Source organism: Passer domesticus, chromosome 6 (assembly GCF_036417665.1).
Source record: "Passer domesticus isolate bPasDom1 chromosome 6, bPasDom1.hap1, whole genome shotgun sequence".
Lineage (NCBI taxonomy): Eukaryota > Metazoa > Chordata > Aves > Passeriformes > Passeridae > Passer > Passer domesticus.
In genome coordinates this window covers 4,324,304-4,350,752 of record NC_087479.1, presented here as the reverse complement: position 1 = coordinate 4,350,752, position 26,449 = coordinate 4,324,304, and the positions used below count along the sequence as shown (strand labels likewise).

Below are 26,449 nucleotides of genomic sequence, written 5' to 3'. Positions count from 1 at the left end.
TATTGCTCTGTTATACCTAAACCAGGTATTTTTGCTAAAACTTGCAAAATTGACTGACATAGACTATTAGGCCACTTTTCTCTCTTTTGAACAGAAACTTTTTATTCTGCTTCTTGAACCCTAAATGGGATAGGCATTTTATCTCCCTAACATGGTTTTAGAGAGCAAAGATCTAATTTCAGAATATTTATAATTGTTTAAAGAACAACCTCTATCATAACCTTGCACTAGCATGATGTACATGGATCTTTTTTCACAAGACCTTTACCTCTCAGCTCTTCAAAAATACTGAAGAAAATAATCCAGTGTTTCTTAGGCAGAACATTATCTACCTGCTTGTGTGCAAATCATAAGGGGTTTTGTCCCTCAGAAATGCTGTCTGCTCCTGGACAGACAAATATATCTGATGACCACTGGGCCTTGGCACCTGAATTTCTCTAGAAGTTACTTAAGACTCTCTGCAATATCACTATCAGTCTACAACAGCACATTGCTATTAAAAATAAATATTTGGCCCATAACAAATTAAAAATTCTGTATTAAATTCTCAAGAACAAGTCTGCGAAAATGAGAAACTTTACAGACAAGGTTATGTCATGCAAGTAACATAACCAAAGGTATAGCTCTGCTGGGTTTAGAGTCACTTTGCAAAGCCTTCTTAGTTCAGACTGTTACAAATATTAACCAGACGTAACAGTTTAAGCATTAAATATAATTAAAACATTTCCTTTGTGGTTACCAAACAATACCCTTCATCATCAACTGCTACCCTCTCTACCTCTTGCAAGCTACTCATTAGTTCAGCTGCTTCTCTGTTGAAGATGATAAACTGAAATTAGATTTCCAGCAATACTCATCCCCAGCTGTGCTGTGGTCACAAACTTCATCTTGAAGGTGGTACCCTGGCCAAAGTGAAGTCAAGGAGTGTTACTCTGGTTCATTACAACTGTGATTACACCTTTTCTCTAATTGGCAGAAAGCTCATTGCTTAATGAATAAAAAAATTAAAACAAGGAAGAGCAATCACATCAGTTATGTATTCCACAACAAATTAAATGGAGAAAAACTCAGCAGGAAAAGCGTGTGCTCTGCAGGTTTATACAAATATAGGTAACTCTAAAAGTGAGGTGATCCAAATACACTACTGGTGAATTAGCATAACATTCTGCAAGCATTTTTACAGAGCTTTTGCAGGTACAGATCAGCAAACATACTTTTTATCTGTCCAAAGGAATACACAGATCACACCTTCCCTGGCTTGCACTTTTCAGAAAGCTGCCAGCTCACTACCAGACCACTAGTAAGAAATTTTTAACTTACACCCTTTGTGTTTAGAGATCGGACTTCAAGTGCATCCCTCATGCCTTCTCTTTCTTCCATGAAATATCTAATTCACTAACACATTACTAAATGCCAAGTGAAGCAAGCCATTCACAGTAAAATTGACTATTTTAAGTAATTGCCTCCCCTGGACTGAGGTTTATCAAGAGAAGGCAGACAGCATCCTAGGTTCTCTTTCCACTCAGGCTGTACCAGTGGGCACATATACAGATGGTCCTTTCCCAATCCAATAGCTAACATGCAGCCAAAGTAGGTCAGTGGGCAACAAAAGAGTTTTTAACTATACTAATCCAGCAGCTTCAGTATCCTAGGAAAACAACAGGGCAGGACCATCAAAGCTGCTGTGGTCCCAGGACTAAGTCGTAACTCTAAAGGCTAGAAAGCAAAATCTCAGCCCATCTAGTTCTCCTCCCTGTACCCCACATGATAGTTAATTATTTAGTCTCAGAGATGCCAGCAGTAGTCAACTAATTGCCTTCAAGCAAATCAACTGAAGCATCACTGGTGTGTGACTTGCTCCTGCCTCTGACAGAGGCATTAATGTATCCATCCTGAACATAAGAGCTAACAATCTAGCGAGCTGTACACCCACACCTCTGGTTCCTGTCATTTTCAGAGGATGCTACAGTTTGTTTCATTTTCATATCAATGCCAGCCTTATGCTCTCGTCAAATGGAAGTACGAGCCCAGCTCAGGAACTCCTCTGGCAGCAGAGGCCTGCTGGTTTCAGGGTCTAATTTGGTATTGCTTTTTGCCATTCCTCTGGCCTGCTCCTACCTTTGCCTGCTCATGGAATTTCTCACAGTCCTGTACTACTCCTTTCTGAAGGGTGCCTCCTTCTCTTGTTTCTCTCAGTCTGCAGCTGAAGACCTCCTCCAAGCCAGCCCCCAGCTCCTCCAAATGCCATCTATTTTTACCGAGGCGCTGCCGTCTCATCCGGATGCTGCTAATTGGCCCCTTAGTCACAACTGGAAAAGTAACCTGCCTGAGTAACTCCTTCTGAGCTGCTCGCATCCATTCAGACAGGGAAGCTTCCAGTAAATTTGTTCCAGGGTTTAACACAAATTAACCAGAATTTAGTTTCTGAGATTTTACAGCAGTGTCACTTACACACTTTTTCTTTTTTAATAATAGCTTTCCTGCACAAGATGTTTAAAGTTCAAAATCCTTAAGCAAGCACCATATAAAACATGAGACAACTGCAGCACTAGAGATCAACTTTACCCTGCCTATTCACCAGGTTCTTTTCCCCCCACATATTACCTACATCAACATGCAAACTTGCAAGGATTACTCAAAAGAAATTACAAAAAAACCCATGTAAATTTAGATTTTTGAAGGCTGAGACAAGCAAAGATAATACACACATAAAAGCAACCCATTTTGAGGAGGATGCTTTTCCACATGGACTTCTTTCTTACATATGTGACACAGCCCAGCTTGTTACACAGCTACAAAATGATGTTTCAGACATCTCAGTGAACCCTCCTTGTTTCTCAATCACTTTGCTAATGAAAAGTTGAAACATCTTGGAATTTCCTCCCAACTATTCTGCTTCTGTATAGTTATCAACCAAATTGGTACAAACAGGAAAAACAGACCATGAGAAAGACAGACTAGTTAGGCAGCCTTTACTAGGAAAACACTGGGAAAAACAAATAACTAAATGATCTGAATTCATCTTAATTTATTTGACAGCCTTTGTAATACTTCATTATTCCATTAAAAAGCCAAATTTAAATGCTTGGTACTTAAAAGCCATTACTTCAGAAATATAGTACATAATTAGAAAATTACCATTTTATTAAGAGAACCTGACTCATTTTTACTAATAGAGACTGGAATAATTTAATACTAATATAACAAATCCCTTCTAGAAAATCTGATTGTTACCACAGACAAATACATCACGTGTTTTTGACAACATGAATGCAACTCTCAGCTATCCTGAGTATCATCTGTAGTAACTAAAAGCAGAGTTTGACAGGTTAGTAATTCTGGATTCAGTTCAATACTGGATTAATACTATTTCCTAGGACCAAAGAGAGATCCTGTTCCACCTTATGAAGACAGCTCAGGCTGCCAAGAGTAAAGGAAGGACCTTCAGCTGTGGATCATTAAGAAACAGCCATTTAAAAAAAACTGATGTTTTGGAGAACACAGCATCCAGTAAAACGATGGAACACTTTTTCCATGCTGGACTCAAGAGAACTTAAAATCATTTATTCTGCAAATGAGAAACTGAATGTTTCTATGATTGTTTTTGCTGAGAAAGGAACTTCTTTTCACTTGAAATAAAGGCTAAAACAATCTGCTTTAAATGTGATTTTGCTGAAAAGAAAGAACACATACAACAAACTGCAAAATCCTTGCCCAGCAAACCACCACCACCACTAGCTGGCAAATCCCTTCTTCCCACTCTCACATTAGTGGGCTTGGCTGGGGCTGTTTCTCTTTCTAAAGGAACAGTTCCATATGGCTGTGTACAGCCTCGGTGCTGACTGAGGCTCGAGCCAGGCCTCCAGTTAAGTACAGAACGGGTGTGCACATCTCTTTGGGTTCCAACACATGCAGGTACCTCAAAACCAATGAGGAATGCCTGCTTCCCACGACATAGCACTGTGAGGGACATCGAGCGCCTGGAGAGAGCTCGGAGTGAGCAGAGGCAGAACCAGACCCCACAGGACACAGCGAGCCCATCACAAGAGCAGCAGGAAACCTGGGCCCTACAACCCAGCTCCAGAGCTCTGGGTTTCCTGCAGTCAGGATCACCCCAAGTCCTTTTTTCCCAGCCCAATGGTCAAAGAAGGAGTCGGAACTCCTTGGCTCTGGTTTTCAAGGTTGTTTGCTGTCTCTTATCTAAAACATTCTTTTTCTGACCTGCCGAGGTCTGTTCAGCAGGTCTGTCCGAGGCACACTGCACTGCCCTGAGGCGGTGCTATCTCTTTATACTAAAAACTAGGTGTGCTTTATTTACCATTATTTTCCAATACCTACCACCTATGTTAAACTGTCTATTTAAACCAATCCAAAAGTGCCAACATCACACAGAAGATGGAAGCTAGGAAGAAGAAGGAAGGAGGACAGGACAACGTCCAAATCCCTCCATCTCGCCTCCTAGACCCCTATAGTAAAATCCCCAAAATTCCACTTTTTTCACCCTGTGATAAATTCATTACCATTCTACTTAAACTTTTGTGACTTGTAATTTTTCATACAAGGTTAGTAATTTGCTCTGTGGGTTAAAATCAAAATCCCAAGCCTTTGGCTTCCTGCCAGGGGCTTGAGCCATCCAGGGCACCCAGAGGGATGTCCTGGGTTCTGACAGAGAGCATCCCTCTCACTCCTCCTCCAACTCCCAAACCTTATGGTTGCTCACCCAAAATGCTGGAAAAAATGTTTGGGAGCTTTCAGCTGTGGACAGACACGGTTACTCCCAGTTACATACTCCAACTCTCCAAGAAATGGTTCAGGCATATCCAAGAAGTTTTTGCCCAGGTAAAGGCCTGATGATTTTCTCACCATTTTACAGGAGACTCCTCTCATCCAATCTCCAAGCCAGACCTCTCCCACTGCACACAGCCTTACCTGGGCACCCAGGCTGCCTTGGCCTAATGCAAGGTTTCAATCAGGATTCAGCAAGGCAGAGGAAATTAAAAAAGCTGTTTGTGTAATGAAGAGGAAAACGACAGGTTCTTCTGCTTTGGGCACTACTCTTCCCACTCTGAGATAATCCTTCCTTGAGGCACCTGCACCACACTTTAGGGCACTCATGAGGCAAGTATTTACTCTTGGCCCTCCCTTCAATAACTCAAAAAACTGAGGAAAAAGCAAATTATTCCAAAATTCAACCAACTGGTAGACAGATGTAAGCTCACGCACAGGCATTCTGATTAAAATGACAGTAAGGCAAACAAAATTGTATTATTATACAGTAGTGTATTATTGTACAGAGCTTTAGCTCAGCCCCTCTCAGCTGCAGAATAACAGGGCTGGATCAGAGCTCCCTGTGCTCACCCTGTCCCAGGGAGCTGCAGCTCCCTGCCCTGCTCCTGACACAGCTCCTCCCATACAACAGGTCTGGCCAGTTCCTCTCTGCTCCCCTCCTGTCACTGAGCAACAAACCTCCCTGCCTTTTCTCCCCTTCCCTGATCATCCCACCTTTTCCATGGCACCCCCTCGAAAGCTGCCATTAACCCTTAAATTTCGGGTAGGTCTAAGATAACAATCTTTAGTTTTGGGTTTCCTGAGCCCTTAAAGCAAACAGAAAACAACCAACAACAAACAGGAAGTTTATTTTCTCACTCTAAGTAAGGAACTCACTGAAATCTGTAGGAAGAAGAAGTTTAAAGCTATTTGAAAATGTTTGGGGGGGAAAAGAAAAACAAAACTACCCTGTGACCACAGTAAATGTGTGGCTTACAGTACTTGAAACTCTTAATGGTTTCTTAATGTCCATGGGGGAGAATACACAGGAGGTGTATGAAATTCCCACTGGACTGGTATTTTGAAACTAAGCTACTTTTTGATTATGCCTAATAAGCAATGCTGATGTCCTTTCTTAAACCAAAGTGAAACACAGTATTTTATTCCTATTAAAAATATTAAAGAAAACACATCACTGGTACAAAAAACTTCTGGATTTATAACTTTCACATAAGACCTTTGAAAACTCTAGTTCCAGTTTATTTTTATAAGTAAATTTTACCTTTATTCTGAGCATAATTCTCTACCTCCAACCGGAGGAGAACAAACTCAGGCCCTGGCACATTCAACAACTTCAAAACTTGTCTTAACTTCAGCAAAAAGATGGGAAAAAAATAAACTGAAAAACTCTCTTTGGGATTAGAATATAAATACAGCCCCTCTTAACATCCTTCAACACAATGATCAGCTCTTGCTTTATTAAAATGTTACCACAAAACACACCAGCCAGAGTCACAAACATTAACACTCATCTTCCTTCACCTTTCAAATACTGAACCTCATTCAGCAATCCTTAATCAGGCCAAGTGCTAATATAATCAAATGAGAATTATTTCTGAGCATCACAAAAAAAAACAAAACCCAAAACTGATCAATTCTGGAATGCAGGAAAAACTGTTACAAAGTGGGGACTGATCCTACACTTCCTCAGATTTGGGCCTCTCAAGCCTACCAGAACTTTGCAGCTAGGATCAGGTTATATGTTGATTTGATTTCCACGCACTGTCTCAAAGCTCTAAAACCCAGAAACAAAAGTATCATTTAAAAAAGTACAGATCAGCTTTCCTCTGACTCCACTGCTTTGCTACAGCAAGCAAAGAGGAAATATTCTTAAATGGTATCAGCTGCTAAAGTAGTCAAACCAAACGAAAAAGCGTCCTACTTGAAATTCAGAGCCTAAAACATAAACCACTAGAAAAAGCAAATAAAACAACATCCCACCAAAAAGAAACCCTAACACCATATCCTTTGTTTATGCATGAAAATTTCAGTCAAAACCGTATTTTAGAAAATACACCTTTTAACTATATAAGAAACTATAATAAAAATTTCTTTTTTTTACCGACCTCTCCAAACTGAAGAGCATTACCTTCATTACATCCACAAGATGAATATGAAATTTCCCTCAAAAAAGCACTCCAAGTAGCATCCCTCCTTTTAACCTGAATGTTTACTGAAGGTATGTTTAGAAGTCCAGCACTAGCCTGTAGTTAATTCACTTGTCTAACGAGTGAATTATATTCATAACTGGATGGTGATTAACACTAAACAACCCAACGCTCACACAAACAGCACAGCAAATCATTCTTTTCAAACTGCCAATCGCTGAGGTCAAAACATTCATGCTTTTAAGTCAAATTACAATCAACTTCCTCCCCACCCATTCTATTATTTCTTATTCATGCATTGACAAGAGCATGGAAGTCACTTCACAAAAAATCATGGGTCTCTTGGAACAACCTACACTATTTAAAGATCAAACTATTTAAAAACCAAAAAGAGGGAAAGGATTTCTTGATTTTTAAAAATAAAACAAAGAAAACAAAGGAGAAAAACCCCAAAAACAACCAAACAAACCAAATCAAATTTAGTTTCCCCTTTGATTTGTTTTAGATACTTCCTTTTATCCTCTCATCATTTCATCCTTTATAGTCCTCAACAAAACCACCTTTAAGATCAAGCCAAACATTTGTTTTCTACTGCACATTTTTTTCAGAAGCTTTCCTGACAAATACAGCAACACTTTAAATTACAAGCAATTCACAGGCTTCAGTTCTGATCTATGAGGAAATGTTAGGTTTAGAAAAAATCAAGAGGAGATTTTAAAAATACTGCTTTTCACTTCTATTGGAATTGATGCTAGAACCCCTCTATCTTTCTGAACTATGTTAACATAATCAAGTATTTTCCAACAAAATATTATCAACCTCCTGGAAACACCACTTCTGACAGCAGCAACAGCACAGGGAAGCCAACACTGGGAAGGACTTGTAAGAGCTGGAGGTTTTGCTTGCAGCAAAGCTGCTGACACAGGTTTCTGCTTACCCAGCCTGGATCCTCAGGGCAGCTGTGACGAGGGAGCCACGGCCATGGGCTGCCACAGGAGGTGGCTCCAGCTCCTGCCTGCTACAACTTCACTCCAGTTTTCCTGGATAAACCCACACCAGCCGGTCCTTTCATCATCTGCATAATCCCAACCTCTCTGATTGCTGCGCTGTAACACCAGTGCCCCAGTGAGTTTTCTTTCCTGAATTATGGCCACGTAGAACATGACCAGGGGTGTGCCAAACAAGATGATTAAGCAGCAAAATACGACGAGGCATGAGTTATATTATTAATATTCCTATCTAGCACTGGCCACAGACACGAGGGGTTTGTGCAGCCAATAGCAGCTGTGTACAAAGCAAGCTCCTCCACTCTGACTCGCTTTCAAAAGAGGAGCAACTATTTCTTTTGAGCAATTCTACTCTCTGGTTGCTTTGACACTAAGCTGTATTTCAGCAGTTCATAAACTACTTCCTTTTTCAAACTCTACCTTGAGACAGTGTTGGAGGAAACTCTTAAAAAGGCAGTCTCAGGTTACAAGCCTTTATTTTCAGAGAACAAGAGCATAGCCATTTTTCAACAAGATATACTGAATAGCAATTCACTGATATAAACATTTCATATATTTAAGAATAGATAGATATATATCAAATCTCCATAAATTTCAAATTCATCAGCACAGTTTCATCTTTCCAAACTTACTAAAAAATAAACCAAAAAGTAAGTTTTAAGGAGTTCATATAAAATAATATAATGTCCAGGAAACCTTATTTAACCTTATTTCGCTTTCCCTTTTGATATATGAATATGTAACACACGACAATAAATTACTGTATGCTCCAATACCAAATTAGTAGAATAAACACTGAAAGCCCACACAGATGAATTTTCTGCTGCCATAAAAGATCACTTCACAGAGTAGGGATGTGCTGTTCAATATTCCCTAAGACAAAGCCTTTGCTACTGAACTCCTCGCAGCTGACAATGAGGATCTCCAATGCATGTGGTATCAGCCTGTCCTCAGCAGTAAACAAAAGAGGGGAGAAAGGGCAGGCAAAGATAGCTGTGCTCAGTCAGGAAGTGAGAAAATAGAAGAGCTTAAGCAGGATCCCAATTTAAAATTATTTTAACACTATGGCCTTTCTTTAACCTGGTGAGCCTTGCTAAAATGTGCTAAGGAGAGGAAAAAGATCCGGTGAAGCAACAAAACAAACTATGGATTTCAGTTAAAAAAATTTTTAAAATCCTAAGAGTGCACTACCTCTTAGGAAAACAAATTAATTAATTTTGCATAATAAAATCAGGAAATAGTGTATTATACTAAAACCAAGAATAATTAATTTTTAAATTTTATTCCTAAAGAAAAATAGGATCTGATTGGAAAGCAAAAGACTTCATGTTCAAAATGAACCAATGAAGCAACACTGCTCCAGTCTGGATACTTGAATTTCACTAGGCACTTCATTCATCACCTCTAATCAAGATTTTTAAAAATGTTTGTGATAGTCTCATTTTTGAAAAGAAAAACAGAAATAATTCAATCAGATTTGTTTCTATTAAAATAAAATTAGAGCAATCTTTCAGTTACTTAGCTGTAATAAAAGCAGTGAATCTTAAAGAGTTAGCATAATGTCATATGTAATTTTTATCTTGTTTTTCCTCAAAGCTGACAATAATAATTTTTTTTAAAGACTGTCATTTTTATGCTGTATTACTCACAAGATACCAATGTAAAAGAACACTGAGAAATAAAAAGAGTCAGATTAAAAGCATCCATTAATTCTCAATGCTCAACTGGAGACATCCTGATTTCTCTGGATGTTTACTTAGCACTGTGTGATACTCAGGACTAGCTCCCACCAAGTTCACTTGCACTTTGAGTCATCCTCATTCTGTAAATGGATAAAAAAATCACCCCCTCGTGTCTCAGGCTGAGCAGCAGAAGCAGTAAACGAGCAGTCCTCAACAATGAGCAGAGATTCACCCAAGATACAAAGAGCAGAGGAAAGAACAGAGGCTAATTCCTCCAAGGAAACGTCCCACTAGTCTAAGTCATGAAAGCCTCACTTTTCTTCCCAAATTCCTTGCTGCTTTACTAACAACTCTGACAGCTTCACAAGGGGGAGAAGCTGGGGTCTTAGAGGTACAGATTCAGGAGACTGCAAGCTGGAAGAGGCTACAAAAGGAGGCAGTTCAACCTAAATTAAAACAGTCCCTAAGATACGCCACAGAAGTAACCCTCCACAAATTAATCTGGTAACATGTGCTCAACTACAACTTCCCAAATCAAGAGTCATGACTTTTAGGAAACTCACACAGAATTTATCATCCATTTAAAGAGCTCCTGCCAGCACAGACTTTTCCTCACTATTAAAACCACATGGATCCTGCTGTAGCCGACAGCATCAGTTCTTCTATTTAACCAGTATTTCCTCCCCATAAGACACTATCCCCACTATCTGCAAGTAAAAAACTATTTTTTAATTGTATTGCATAAGGCATTTTCTCTGGGTTTTCCATCATTTAATGGGGCTACATTTCTCTTATCCTCCTGCAAGTTTGGCCATGATGCATCCTTATATTGCTGTTACCAGAGCCCCAGCCAGATCTAACAACGATGCCTCCATCACACCTCAGAGGAAACAAATCACCCTCATCTGCACAGTGAGGATGACACACCTACACTCTGGTTAATAACAGATGCTAAAATGCCTGGTCATTCTTAATTATGATAACCCTATCTAGCTGTTACACACAGAGGAATCTGCTGTCTCAGAATTCAGCCAGTTTTGGGCTGGTGTTCACAGACAAAGCTGACCTAGGGCACAAACATCACCCCTGACAAACAGCAAGGGACCACCAGGAGAGTTTTAAAGCCCCACTTCATGTGGGCAAACAGTGACTCTTTCAGAAATAGATTTTTATAAACTCTGAAAAACACCCCTGAAATTTAAGAAACTATACAGCAATTTTAGCCACATTACTGTATAGTGCAGTAACAAAAAAAAAAAAGTAATCAAACAACCAAGCAGGTATTTATGAAAACTGAAAACTCAAAAGCAGAACTAGCAGGCAAGATAGATCAACACAGACCCTCTGAAAAGTCTCGTCATTTTCTTTGCCTCACTTTAAAAGTGAATACCTTTTTTTTTTCTTTTTTTTTTTCTTGTAACTCTGACAAAGTCTCCTAGATTTTAGTTAAATCTGCCTACAATGAAATGATCATTTCTAGAATAAGTAGGCCATGGAAAACTCCATTTTCCATTTAGATTCAAACAAGAGATTGGCATTCATTTGGATATTATTTTGTGGCTCAACGTGAACTTTGAGTGCAACATGCTGAAAAGATAAAATGTTTTTCCCTGGTTTCTATAGCACCTGCTAGAAGCTTCAGGCACACAAAATCAAACCTATTCCAAAGGTACAAAACATTAATCACCTCTTTTGACATTTTGCAGGTTAAGTATCAAACATGCTCTACTGGAAACTCTTTGTTACCCACACGTGTGCAAACCTCTGCTTCAGAAGCAAAACTATCTCCCTTGAAGTTAACTATTTAATAACCTGGCATAGAGATCCTCTCATCAACTCTCCCCATGGAACAGGCCATAATAGGAACCCCACTTAGAAATTAATTAGAAGTTCATCCTCCCTGTTAAATCAACTACCCTGGTCCTGAGCAGTGGATTCCTTAGGCCTTTTCTCTATGTTTACTCAGGCTGCACAACACTTTCACTGCTTCTAGCTCCCCTCTCCATCCCTAAAAGAGAAAATAACAAACAATGCTGGGATACTTCATTTCATGTGTCCTGCACAGCATCTCACAGGTCAGAAATGAAATGGCTAAAGAGCCTTTAAACTCAGGCTCACCAACAAGGTAAGAAACCATGGCAGCTCCCAGGACTATCCAACCTGCAGGGACAAAGAAAACTTCCCCTCTTGGACCATCCATGAAGCTCTACACACACCCAGCAGAAAGCCAAGCCCAGTCCCAAGACCTCAGTAATGATGCTCATGGTGGTCTTAGGGTGCTGCCAAAGGCTGCAGCACAAAATAAACCCTTTAGGTAAATTTTCATTGTGCTATGGCTTAGAAAAATGTTAATAGTTAACACTGAGCTTTCTGAAAATGTCAGAAAACAACACTCCACAGCTTTCAGCTTACATAATCAAGATCAGAAACAGTATTGCTCCCTTTGAAAATGAAGTTCAAAATGTTGCATAAACTGACATAATTTAAAAAAAAAAGTAAGACAGGTGGGAAGAGAAAGGGCTTGGGGTTGGATTTCTTCTGCCTTCCTGTCAAGATTAGCAAAATATTTGTAGCTGAACTCTTTTTTTTATTCAACATGAACAGCAGATCACATCCAGACAGTAAGTACCTTTTTAAACTGCAAGTCCATTGTCATATTTGTCCCACTAATTCTTCCAGTCATTAAATGTCTCTTTTTTTAGGCAAACCTACTAAACAGCTTCCTAATATTTTCAAGTAGTTTTGGTCCAGGTAGCATCTGCCAACCTCTGAGCTACATTTAGCATCCTCCCACAGCTGAAGCCTAACAGACTTCTCTATTGAGACTTAAATCAGCAGCCTCTTTGTCTCCATGCAACTGCTCTTTTACTGAAAATGGTATGGCAGCACAGAGAGCACAACACGAATTTAAGCAGTGAAGCTGGGAGAAAACTTCTTGCTGTCTGAAGGGGAAAAAAAAGAGCAAAATCCCACTTATTTCCTCACTGGAAAAAATAAAATGCAGGCCCTCCCTGCCTGCAGCCACATGGATGCCATCACTGTGGCTGAGACATTTCTGTGTTCAGGATCACCCACTGCCCTGTCAGCCAGTTCCCATCCCTTCCAGGGAATGGATCAGATGGAATGATTTTTAAGGGTCTGTACCAAACAAGGCTATGTTTTGCATGGTAGCTTTTTTTTTTTCTATAAAGGAAATCTGTACTCATGTAAATAAGTTTCCCTGCAATTTACATCTCCTCGCAAGATTGTCCTAAATTTTACAAGTACAGTATACTGAAATTCCACACTAACTTATTTCTAATGTTTAGTATTAGAAGCATGTGGTTTTTTTCAGTATTATGCAGGCTGTTGTAAGAACAAATATTAGGACAGATGAGCCAGATTTACTTAACATTGCTGATCATCTTGCTTCTTCTTAAATATGAAACCAGAAGTATTTGTGTTTAACACCAACTACTTAAAACAAAACAAAATAAATACTTGCAGACTTTGAACTCAGGCCTGCTATGCAGTGTGCCTTCATTGCAAAAAGACTGTGCTGTGCAAACCTGCCATCTGACATGATCATTATCCTCATTCCCCAAACACCTTATAAAATCAGATTATTTATCACTAGGTGAAATGACAAATCCATCATCCCCTAACAAACAGTACTTAACACCTTTATTAGACAAACACAGACACCTGACCTTTGACAACTTGTTTTACTTAAGGATAAAAAAAAGGAGGATTTTTTCCAGGAGTTTTTTCTCCTTCTATTCCTCTAAGGAAGCAATCCCACAGAAGCACTTTGTGCAATCCTTAGCAAAGCCAGCACCTCAAAGTGTCAAAGCCACCCTAAACAATCCCAGGACACACTCATTTTTCCCAGCACAGACTTCAAGACACGTGTGTGGATGCACACACCTTCTCCTTGAACACAAGGTTAAATTTGTTCACATTAATGCATCCACTCACTCCCAAGTGGTCAGTGCTAAAAAATGCACTCTGGTTTCTGCCTTAGTCATGCACACATAGGTAAATATTTTGAAGTTCAATTCAACTTCACAAAAGAAAAATAAAACAGAAAATAAATCAATTCCTTTTGCTTAACACTGTAGGAGATGTTTAATATTAGCCAAGTGGGAAATTTCATCTTCAATTTTATTTTATTTCTAGCAATGAAACACTACAAAACCTCTGTTACTTATTTGTTTATTCCATAGGCATGGAAATATGAGTCGTGTTTATTTTTTTACTAGTCATTTATTTTATCAGTTATTTGCCAAAATCTATCAATCTAACTTCAGAAGTAAATTAAATCTTCCAAACTTTATAACCTTAGATACCATCTATCACAATATATTCTCCCCAATTCCAAAGATTTAGTTCTGCAGGAGATAAAGTGGATTAAAGACATATTGAGGATTATAGATTATGCAGTTAGAACAAACACAGGCAAGTATTTCAAGTAGCTGACCCTACAGAAAGGAATCACATTCTGTTCTCAAGATGATATACAAAAATAGAAAGCACATTCCACTAGGAAAATATTTACTTAATAATTTATCATTTAAGAACTACTACTGTACAAATGGAAGTACAAAAGACAGCATATTGAAATCCATGTGAAGATACATATGCAGGGATTACAAGACATCTTCAGTTTCAATTGTGATTGGATTTACAAAGTTTACTCTATTCCAGCATGAATCACACTTCAGTTTTCCCTGAAAGTCCTACGTTTTAAACAGATTCCATTTTTTTTTGGATAGAAGAGGCTGACACACACAATGCTGCCAAAAAGTCTGGAAATAAAAGGATAAAAATCTCCAAGTATCCAACTGGAAAAAAATGCCAGTGAGATATAAGAATCAATTTAGTCCAGACATTAATAACTTCCTTAATGATCTAATGATTAAAATAGCATATAGATAACATCTTCTGAGGATATTAAATAGAGAACTTTGAGTAGCAGTAAAGTCAGAAATAATACAAAGGAACCTAAGCACATTCATTACACAGCCAGAAAATAATGGGAAATTCAGTTTGGAAAAACATCAGCTAATACATCTGGGAAAAATAATCCCAAATATAGATATTCAATATGGACAAGAAACCTGGGAAACAATAATGCAGAAAAACTATATTAACCACAAAAGCAGCATGGGCAAAAAAAAAAAAAAAAAAAAAAAAAAAAAAAAAAAAGAGGGAGGGAGTGTCTGTCCAGCCACTGAATGGGGGAAAGACTGAATTACTTCCCTTTCACCCATTTGACAATTCTCCCAAAATGAAGCACACACGAGTGGGTGCTCTATTCCACCCCTTGCTGCAGCTCTGGACATGAGATAGGTCCTGCTCCTTCAGACATTTGAAACTACATAGGCAAAACCTACTAACAAGTACTGAGTGCTTTAGCTTAAAAATGAAAAACAGTCTGTGAATTTTTTATTGTATATGATGTGGTGTTTCAGAGCTTTTTGTTATATTTGATATATCAGAACACTTTAATCCAGAAGTATAATACTTCTCCAAAAGCAAATAAACATGAAAATATGCTCATTTCCAAACCATTTGCTTTTTATTGACCATGAAGTTTTGGCACATCTCACCACAACTGAAATTACTTTGAAGATTTTGGCTCTCAAATGAATTTTTGCCATAGTGCAATGCCTGTTCATGTTGGGAACAACTGTACAAAACAAGAGAAGACAAACCAACACTGCACTCATGTCAAATGAGGTCACCTTACAATCTATATGAAGGGCATGGCAATCCTCCTCTCTATAAAGTCCTTGATTAATAAAGTTTCTGCAAGAGGAATGACTGTTACTTACCAAACAGGAAATAAGAGAAACTTGCTTTGAGATGCTCAAAGCCTGCTTCTAGCCATTTTTTTTTCCTAGGTACTATGGCATTCTTTCATTAGGAGAATAACCCAAAAACTTAAGAAAAATAGTTTTACATTGCTAATGGAAATTAGAATATCCCCAATTCCCTTACACTCAGAATCAGCTCAGAAGCACATACAGAAATTCTAAGTATTATTTGGGATTTGTAGATTGGTTTTTTCTGCTCTGAGGGTGGGATTTCACCTTAAGGGTGTTAATTGGCAGATTTTGTCCCATTTGAGATTATGGGATACCTGAACCAAAACTTAAACTTGGCCCATGAATCAAGAACTCCAAATGCTGTTTATTGAACTTGACTGTGCACACTATGGATGTGTAGTTTAGGGACAAACAGGACAATAAAAGAGCAGGAAGAGGAACAGACTTGTCCTGAAAAATTCAACACATTTCTCTTGCCACTGGAATTTCCTACAGTTGAAGAGCGACTAAATAGTAAAAAAGAGATTCTGACAAAATCATCGACTCTGTGGCTGTCTTTTTAAGAAAAGAAAATCTTTTTTATTTATTATTTGGGACACTTGTTTTTCCTGAAATTAAAGAAGAGTGAGAAATTTCACTCTGTGACCTGGAATTTCACAGTTAATAGGAGGATGGAGTAAACATAACCTCAAGTACTTTGTTACTCTCTCCCTCCTTGCCCCAATTCCCGCTGACTCATGGCAACGAAGTGTTTAGAATTTTTCCAGGAGCCTTTCCACTGCCTGGCTTATGCCTAACCCACACTTATAGAGCTCCTTTGCTCATTTCTCTAATATTAGGAGACTCACAGCAGCTCCTTTTACTTGTGACTGCAGAGATTTAATCTGGCAGCCCAGATCATATTCCAAAGCAATTTACAGCAACAGACACTTCTTCTGAGATTATGGGATCCAAAACACAGGCTAACAACCACCCTGAAATGCTGACTTCTTCTTGAAGGTCATCTAAAAAGCCCTGCATCCCAACCCTCTCCCACATACATAATGGATCTGCTCCCACAACTCTGTCATCCAGCCACACCACACCACTTTTCCAAGAGCCAAGCCCGGGTGCCAGAACTCTAGTCATGGTCTCTACCACTTAAGGAATACAATTTTGGAGCTGCTCTTGTCAGAGGGACTAAGAACCATTTATTTCCATCAGCCTTCCTAGCCCTAAAAAGAAAAACTCAAGCAGCATCTAGTCCTGAGTAAAATACTTGTTCAAGTCTGGGTACAGGCAAAACCAGATACAAATTTATGCTAAGATTCTCTATCACAGCAGTGGCTGGTTTTCTCTCTCTCTCTGCCTCACCTTTTCATTCTTTATGCACTTTTTAAAGAGGAATAGAAATTTCAACCACTGCAGTTTCATAGGACCAATGAAGGAGGTTTTGTATACTAGTAAACAGGAGAGGGAGGGGAAAAAAGCAAGAAATACTCATGAGAGTGCAGAGGGGAGAATGGAAAAGGAAAATTATTGCATGAATAACAGATAAAAAGTCTTGCAGCAAGGTCTGATTACTGCAACAGAGGCAGGATGGAGCTGGCATGTTCTTCCCAGGGTGGATCTCCATCCTGACAGGTCTAGTCTTGCCTCCAGAAGTGCACACAAACAACCACTGTAACACATGGATGGAGATGAAGGTGACCAGATGATTTTTTTCTGTATAAGTACAAGTAATTTAATTCTATTGAGTTTTTCAATAACCTCTGCAATCCCCTCCACCTGGAGTGCTCGTTTTAACACGTGTGAGTTTTATCACCCTCTTGTGGAAAAGTATGTTATCGTATCCATCAGAGGGTGCAGGAAGAAAAAGAAGTGGGAGTGAGGAAGGCAGTGATAAGGAACAAGCACAGAAGAAAACAGGAGAAGTATGGGCTGGGTGGAATAAAGGGAAAGTGAAGGAGAACCAAGATGACACAGTACCACCTCAACTTCTTCAAAAAGCTATCCCAAAAATGTTATTTGAAAACATCAAGAGAGCAAGCTGCCAAATTTACTCTCCCTTGGTAACGCTGACAATATTCAACCAATAAGTTTTGTTCTCGACAGCGATTCAAGTACTGTCTCAGCTGTAATCACCACCTTTTGCATTTCTGTTTACACATAGATGGGAAAACATATTCTCTATAAACAGTTTTCAACAGTTAACCTTATATGAAATCAGAAAACACTAACTAGACTTTCTAATTTATGGAGAGACTGTATATAACATCTATGTCCTGCTGTTGGAATGTGAAAGTGGAGAGCACATGAGCGAAACTTGCCAAGAAAACTAATGAAAGTTTATGCATTCACAGTACATCCTACTGGGTAACATAAAGGAAAAAGAAGAATATTTAATTCCTCAAAAATCTGAAATCATCCTTCCCTCAGTTTCTGACTATCCACAGTATCAATTTGTAATACGAGAAATTTAACTTACAGTAGATTTTCTATGCAGCATAATCCATATGACAAACGTATTGAAAGCAACAAACAAATTTGCTACCACCTACACTGTAAAACTTGAAAATCCAAGTTCAGTGCAAGCACATGCAAAAAAAAAAAAAGCCAAGGAAGTCATAATAACATTAAAGTCATGACACTGCAAAGAAGCATAGAAATCCCAAACAACACACAACTCAGACTAGGGAGCTATATCACGAGCATTATGAAAAAACAGATCACACACAATGCATCCCTAAAACTTCCTAAAAACCTTCCAGGAATCCCACAGAAAACTACAGACCACATCCAACTACAGTTACTTCTTAATGGCACTAAACTTTTTTTTCTCCTCAAAGAGTTAGAAATTCACAAACAATTCTAGTGACAGATCTCCTTAACCTTATGATAAAATAATACCCAAAGAAATGCTACCCCCAATTTTTACCCCAATGTAGTTTGCTACCCAAACTACATTTTTGCCCAGTCAGCCTTCACAATGAAAAATATAGAACAGATAACCATGCTTATATTTATTTCATTGTTTTAATCAAAATCTGACAGCAAAGAACTCCAGACAACATACAATTTCAACTTAACCTTATCCTTCATGATAGTATCTGATTTTTCAGAATAAAAATGTTTGTAACCAAGTAGTTTATCATCTCTCCTGCTGGGAGGTCAAGTTCTAAAACAGATACTTTTAACCAGCAGGGGCACAAAATCAGCATTTACTCATGATGCCTGAGATATCACTGATGGTTTACTTCAACTTCTGCAAAATGCCATCAAGTAAGGACAGCTGAATCTGTGACTCGTGTTCTGCAGGAGATGCACCTTTTCCGATTCATAAAAATCTTCAGAAATACCCTAATTATGCACAAACTTCTATAATCAGAACAGTCTCCACATCTCTTGTAACTCGGTCAGCTCTGAAGTCCAACACTGAGGTATCAGAACAAGCTCTTCAGCTGGGGAACACGAGAAACTGCTGTTACAGAAGCGCTGGCACCATGTCCAACCCTGTAAAACAGACTGTACAGCAATCTGATATTCTAATTTTTCTTTTGGGAAGCTACCCAGAAATGATCCATTTCACTTTTTTGTTTTCTGCCCATTTAACTAGGTACAGCAATTCTGATGCATTATTTTCTTTCTCTGCCCTAGACTCTTGTAGATGCTACAGGAAGGACCTTGCACTTCACACACGAGGAAAATACTACAGTCTAAGAATCTGTCATACATATTGGAAAGGAAGAAGAGTGGAAAAATCAGTAAAGAGAATAAATACAAAATAATTATCTTTTTTATAAAATGTACCAAAAATATTCAAGTGTTCTAAAATAAAATCTTACTTTGTTTTCAAGCAAAAAAAAAGTTAATATCAGACATACTGTGACATGCAAAATAAACTTCCTACAGGAAATTCAAAAATAAAATGATACTGACATACATAATTCTGAAACTGTACATAGTCTTAGATTTGTTTAATATAACAATTAGAAAAAAACTACTGGTGAAAAACCTTCCATTACTGTCAATCATTATTACTCCTAATCAAACTGATTCCTCTTTGGTCTAACTTCAAGACTTCGCTGAAAAGAGACAAAATTTTCAATCAAGTGCAACAACTAAGGGCAGAAAAGTATTTTACACTGATTCTTTGGACAGGTGCCTTATCTTTTGAAATGCTTGATAAAGATGCTCAGACTGTAGCTGCAGTATTTTTTACTTCGACACAGAAACTACCAACCCTACATAAATATCCACCAGCATTCCAGATTTGCTGAATTAACTGTTTGAGAGGACACAGGATCAAGCACATCACTAAAATCAGAAGGAGGGGGAAGGTTTCTAACAATCTGTTTTACACTGTGGCCCCTGACACTTCTCTCAGCAGATGAGAGGACACACTTGGCTCAAGAACTTCTTCAAGAAGTTTCACCACCAAAAAAACCCCTCCTGTCACTATGTGCAACCAGAATGACATTACCAGGGAGGTTGCCAAGGAAGATTCTGGTATTTTTCTAATAGATTTGCCTGAACCTCTTATGAAGCAAAGTGAGCCCATTTGCTGACACTTGTGAGTTATACAGTTATCAAGAGTACAGTAATCCATAAATACCCACCCTACCAAAACTCCCTGAACTCCCCAAGTCCCCTCCTCTGTTACTAAGGATTTTTGCCTGATTGAGTCAAAGAAACAGTAATAACTTGAATGAAAAAACTGTAGGTGAAAGGAAGTTACCCTGAGCCTAAAAATAGTTGTGTGTCCTCCTCCCACTCCCCAGAAAGCATTAATGAAAGTGCTCTTTTCTCAGGGACGCAGTAGCTTACAATGGAGGAATGTGAAAGGACTGCTGCCTTACTATAAAGCTCTGCCAATAAACAGAAGCACTCTCCCATTTGAAAAACAGAAGAGAAAATTAAATAAACTCAAAACAGAAACTTTGTATAAGACATTAAATATGTCTATAGCTTATTTATATACACTTATATATTATACACATGTAATATACACAAACACAGATTTTATAAATACACACATAATTCCAGATATATGGAAAATGTGTTCTTTCACAAGAGTAGAGCTCCATAACATAATCAATTATAAAGGCAGCACTATACTTCAACAATCATGTGCACTATATAGAAATAATAGCTTGGCTGAACCAGAACTTGTATTTGTTGAAGGTACTTCAGGAAAGGAATATAAAGGAGGTACTTATTACAGAAACAGGAGGTTTTATTACAGACCCACAGAGTTACACTCGGGCCAGAAAAGAAAATGGCAATATTATTATATAGATAAGTATTACTGGGGAACATTAGAGACATACTGTACAAGTACAGACTGAAACCAGAAGTTTTTCATGATGATGGCCAGGTTGGATGGAGCTTTGAGCAACCTGGTCTGTGGAAGGTGTCCCTGTCCATGGCAGGGGCTGGAACAAGATGATCTTTAAGGTCCCTTCCAACCCAAACCGTTCTGTGACTGTGATTCTATGATAAAGTCCAAATATCCTGCAGAAAGTTATCAAGATTTTAGACTCAGTCTTGTGAAGAGTACAGAAACACATTTGACATAATTACAACTTACTTCACTTTAAAAATTATTAAAAAGAAAAAAGGAAAAGGTGGGAATCATCATCACTAAACACTTCCAGAAGCCAGACTGAGAAATTCCGGAAGTAAAACAATTACACTGGAAGCTTCAAAAGCAAAGCAAAACAAAACCAAACCACCTTCTCCCCCAAAAAACACCCTAAAAAATAACCCATCACTACTCTGGCCATAGGAAAATTGTCAGTCCTAGGGAGACTCAGAAATTAATACAGAGAACTGACTGGAAACATTGGGGATAAGCTGACAGAATTCCTCACCCACTGCATTTTCACCCATACACTGTTAAGATAAGTGGGTATTTCTTTTACTTAACCTGCCCATTCTCTACAAATGCTGTCCTACAAAAATACATTCCTAATGTGGGAGACAGCAACAAGCAACCAAAAAAAAAAAACCCCAAAAAAAAACCCAAAAAAAAAAAAAACCAAAAAAAAAAAAAAACCCCAATCCAGAATGTAATCAGTGTATTGAAACAACCAGAAACCTTTATGATTACTGGAAAAAAAATTTCTACAATCAACAGATGTAAACAAATTATAAAGAAGGTTAAGTGCATATTCAAAAACCAACTGATAAAGAGCACAAAGAAAGTGATGAAATTTATTACTTATGACTAGAACATCATACATATTCATAAAGAAAATACTAAATGGGCTAAGTCCTCCTCCCTTTTGAGATTGTGGCCCTGTTCCCAAATTTTGCACAGAGATGGCCCGTTATGTCCAGATTTATATCAACCAGAATGGGCATAAAATTCCTAGAAGCAGTTCCAGGATTCATCCCTGATTATGTACATGCAGCTCAAACCAAGTTCCAGTGTTTCTTCCATGCAATAAATTAGGAGTCCTAAGATGTATTTCTAATTCTGTAAATAAAGCTGAATTTTATTTTGGGAAATCATAACCACTATGACCCTAAATTCCTGTTTATATATGAGAAGACAGCATTTAGCTCAGTGATTTTATTAACAGTTTACTGGTATTTGTATATCTGATATCTGTAAAACATTCCAAAAGTCTCAAATCAAGAGCAGCAAAGACAAGATAAGCAGGCAGCTCCCATGGAAGTCAACAAACTCCTTCTTCTTCTACAACTCAAATCATAACTTTCCCATATAATAAGTTTTAGGTGACATCCATAGGTCTGCAAAGGCCTGGATAGTTTTTTTATGAGAAAGGAATATTTTAAAAATTCAAAAGTAACAAGTAACATTTGAACAAGAAGTGCACATCTTGCAGTTCTCAGCCAAGAGTCTTTTCGAATTGTTAGGATTTTTTACTCTTTAGGAACCTCAGCATTTGACCAATAGATAAGATTCACAAGAAAAGCTTATAATAAATTCTCAGCTATAGGGAAATAATTTAATGATCAAAAGCAAATTGCAAGTGGAAAGAGATTTTTCACTTTTTGACTATGCAATGCTCTTTTGTTGCCACCACACCAATTCTTTAATGCCATGGAAACTATCTGATAAATGTATTAGAAGCTCAATAAATTTCATAATATTGAGGTAGCAAAGCAATTGGTACTGTTGACAGAGAACTTCTGCTCTAAGTGCTTATTTAAGGAGGAAAAACCATCTAAAAATAAAAATCCTACTTTGAAATGTTTTCAACAAAAATATACAATAGTTGCAGAGAACATGCAAGTAACCTTCACTAATTATATTAAATCATTGGAAAATGTGGAAGGATGACAGGAAAAAAACACATCCTGAATTACAAAAATGGGATACAAATGATTTAACAATTAACAGTCTTGCTTTTGGATGGTTTGCTTTGCCTAACTTCTATATTTGTAATGAGGGCCAGGGGGGTGGAATGATGCTGTGAGCAACATACAAGTTTTCTGTGCAATTTCTCAGGATGCTAAATGTGTATTTTTAAGACACATGATGTTTTTAATCATCTCTGTGTATGCTTTCATCCTCTGAACACTCCCCTACCTCTACAGACACCAGGCAGAAATACAAATGAGCTCCCCCTCCCCCCTTTGCAGGTAATACTGAAATTGCTCTGTTTTCACATGTCCAGCACTTACAATATACTCTTTTTCCAGCCAAATGCTTTCTAACATTGCACTCCTGCTGTTCCACCTCTAGAGACTTCTAAGTAAAAAGAGCAGCTATACAAAATGAAAGCAAAATAGTCCTCCAATAAATAATACACCTATCCAATGCATCTACAATCCTATTTTCCTCTACAGAACAAGCTCGATTTGAGGCAAGCCACAAACCTGGTTAGCAAACCTGGGAGGGAATCTCAGGCACAGAGATGGAATTACAATCCCAAAAAAGGGCCCTTCACCAGGACTGCTCTGTCACAAGCCAGTTACACCTAAGGCACCTGTCAGCCTGGGTAATACCAGCAGCCTCTTCAAAGTAAAGCCAAAATCCATCATGCACTGCAAGAGACACCCGGGAAAAGCATGCAACCTTCAAAAAATGCATGTGAGAAACATACAGAAGAGCACACCCAGGCAAAATGCAACTGTGCCACAACTCCCATGTGCACTTCCCATCGCATTCCTCGGCACTTGAAACAAGGGAGAAAACACTGGGTTTAAAGTGTTACATTGTACATTCGTTAGATTTTAAAAGATAACATCAATTCAGATTTAGTCACAATGTAATAAATAAAAATATAATGAAATCATCTAAAAATTTAAGTCTTTACTCTAGGCAAACAGCAGTTTTTTGACTTGGGGTTTTTCAAAACCTCAACTCAGCCCAGCAGAGCCTCAGAAAGAACACCTTGCTTTCCAAATACATTAAGTGTTTGTTTACAAACTGATACAATACACACGTGGTTTTTTTTAAATATGAGAGCAACAACTTCATTTCTCTATACTTTTTTTTTCCTGAAATGAGCAACACTGAAAATTCCAGTTGTTTTCATTCCATTTCTTAAATAGCAGCTTATCCTTCAGACAGCATCAAAACACAGCATCTCTCTTATTTTTCTTTCCCAAAATATTTTTATTACCAAATGAACAACAACAAGACTGGCTCATCTATCTGTTTTTGCAATACAGGCGTGTATACTCACAGAAGGCAACAGACTGCATGAAAACACTACCAAAACAAGCCATTTCACTATATGTGACTCTGCCCCCAGGGAAAGGAAGGAGAGCAGATAAGATGTGACAGATGTGCAGTCACGTCACTTAATACACTACTGGAAGGTGCTCAGATCATTATGGTGACAGGCAGAGTATAAAAACTTGCAAGGAATGGACCAAGCAGTTACCCAGTTTTCTGCATACATGATTCTTGTAATAACAGAAGATACTGAAGGCCATAAAGTGCTGTTTGAGATAAAGCAGCCTGCCAATGTCAGTATGCAATATATCCACCCAAAAAAATTAAAAAAAAATAATAGAAGGGAGCACAGCATGTTTGTGTAAGCAAAACCCCTCCATGATGCATATCAAATACTTCTGATGAGTATGAATTTGAGGTCTGTCCTCTAAAAATTTCCCATATTGAAATACTTCTGAAGAGGTTTAATTAAACTTGAAATTTACCCAACTGTACATCTCCAAACTAAGTTCAGTTTTCTGAGACTTTAAAAGGCTACTTTGCTGGTGTCTCTTCTTTATTTGGGTTAAAAGACAAAATTTTCCAGGATAAAACTGGAAATCATACAGTTACTGGACAGAAGGAATGGGACTGGTCACTTGTTGGAAAGTGAGAGTAACCATAAGAGTTTAAAAATAATCAGGACATTCATTAAATTGGTCAAGAAAAGGATGAAAAACACAGGAGAAAATAATTCCCTCACTTCTTGCAGACTTAACAATCCTGAATGTTACAAATATTAATGTAGGTCAAGAGTATTTCCAAACAGCAGCATGATTTTTAGCTGCCAGTGTCCCTTCTGCAGGGACCAACAGCTCAGCTGTTCAGAGATTCTTAGGCCCAAATCCCACAAATTAATCTGCACAGGTAGATCCCTGTGCCTCTGGGAATCCGTATTGAGGGAAAACCAACTCCCAGGATCACATTCTTAATTTGAAGCTGGACCACTGTAACTCATTATGACACTAATCATAAATGTCTCACCAACACTCTCTGCTCCCCATCTGTTTGTTTTATCTTATTATAGTTTTATATCTCAATCCTCAGGACTGGCTGCAGTAGTCAAATTAAGCACCTGGACACGCCTGTGTTTCTGCAAGGTGAGGTTCTCACTGTTTTACTTATGCTTGTGCCCATGCCTGGTTTACTCCCTCAATGGGACTGCAGAATAGAGTGAAATAATTACAACAATAATTTCTTCATTTCTACAAATCCAAATCCAAATGTTTTCCACTAATCCCATCGTTTAAGCCAAAGGATAAACTCCAGTCACCTTCCGAAATGCAACAACTAGCATGAAATAACCTGCATATCAAAAATTACCTGAAAAAGTGTAGAACTGAGCTTTCAAATTATTTGAAAGAAGTATTTGCTTCTTTAACATATTGGCACGAAACAACAAAAGAGTTCAACAACAAAGAGAAAAAAAATTTTAGAATCACAGAATAACCTGAGTTGAAAGGAACCCACAGGATCATTGAAGTCCAACTCCTGGCCCTGCACAGGATCATCCAAAGAATCACAAATAATATTCACTGCAGACTACAAAGTCAAATCCAATGGTACCAACCAACCCTGAACTGAGAAATACTGGATAAAATTCACCACCAGGCACAGTGCAGGGGGGCTGGGTGCACATTTCACTTGACTCAGGATATTCCATTTGTGCATTCTTACAGGGAGCCACAGAAAGAACCCCACAATACTGCAATGACAGGTCCACTGGAACTAATCCTAGAATCCTACTTTTAATCAAATTTAAAGACCCACACTAGGCTGAGAGATTTTTGGGGGGTTTGAGATTTGTTGAGGTTTTTGTTTTTGCAACTACTGCATCCTTATGAAGTGGGGTTGAGAACTAACCAAAGTGCAGCTCCATATTTGTTACATATTTCAATGCTCTGATTAACAGATTTGTCAAACAAGGTAGATGAGAGAACGTGGGGAATATACTTGCCCCAAAAGGAAGAAAAGGGACAGACACAGTATTAAACCTAATAAACTTCCTATTTTCCAGAATTATCAGCACCAGCCATGCCTATTTTCACTACTCAAGGCAGAAATGAAGAATAGCAATGAAAAAAATACACAGAAGTAAATAAACCACTTGAGAAGTCAGTGTTGAAGACTTCTGAAAGGTGATTTCCCCTTCCTCACCAGACATTCTGAGAGGTGCTCTTGACCCCTGGATTTGTTCTGAAATTCAGTGACAACTGGAATTCAGGGGAAGCAGTCAAGGTATCACAGAGATATTGGCATCCTTTTAAGAGCAGTATGCTGGATCATATTTTTCCTTCTCCAATCACAGGTTAAATCTGCCAGCAGAAACTCAACCAGCATT

General features: G+C 38.2%; 1 protein-coding gene across 5 annotated transcripts in view; it reads right to left on the bottom strand.

The window, feature by feature from the left end:
* PPP2R5E (protein phosphatase 2 regulatory subunit B'epsilon) overlaps positions 1 to 26,449 on the bottom strand; it is an 83,215-nt gene that overhangs the window by 47,945 nt on the left and 8,821 nt on the right. The gene's annotated exons all lie outside the window — the stretch shown is intronic.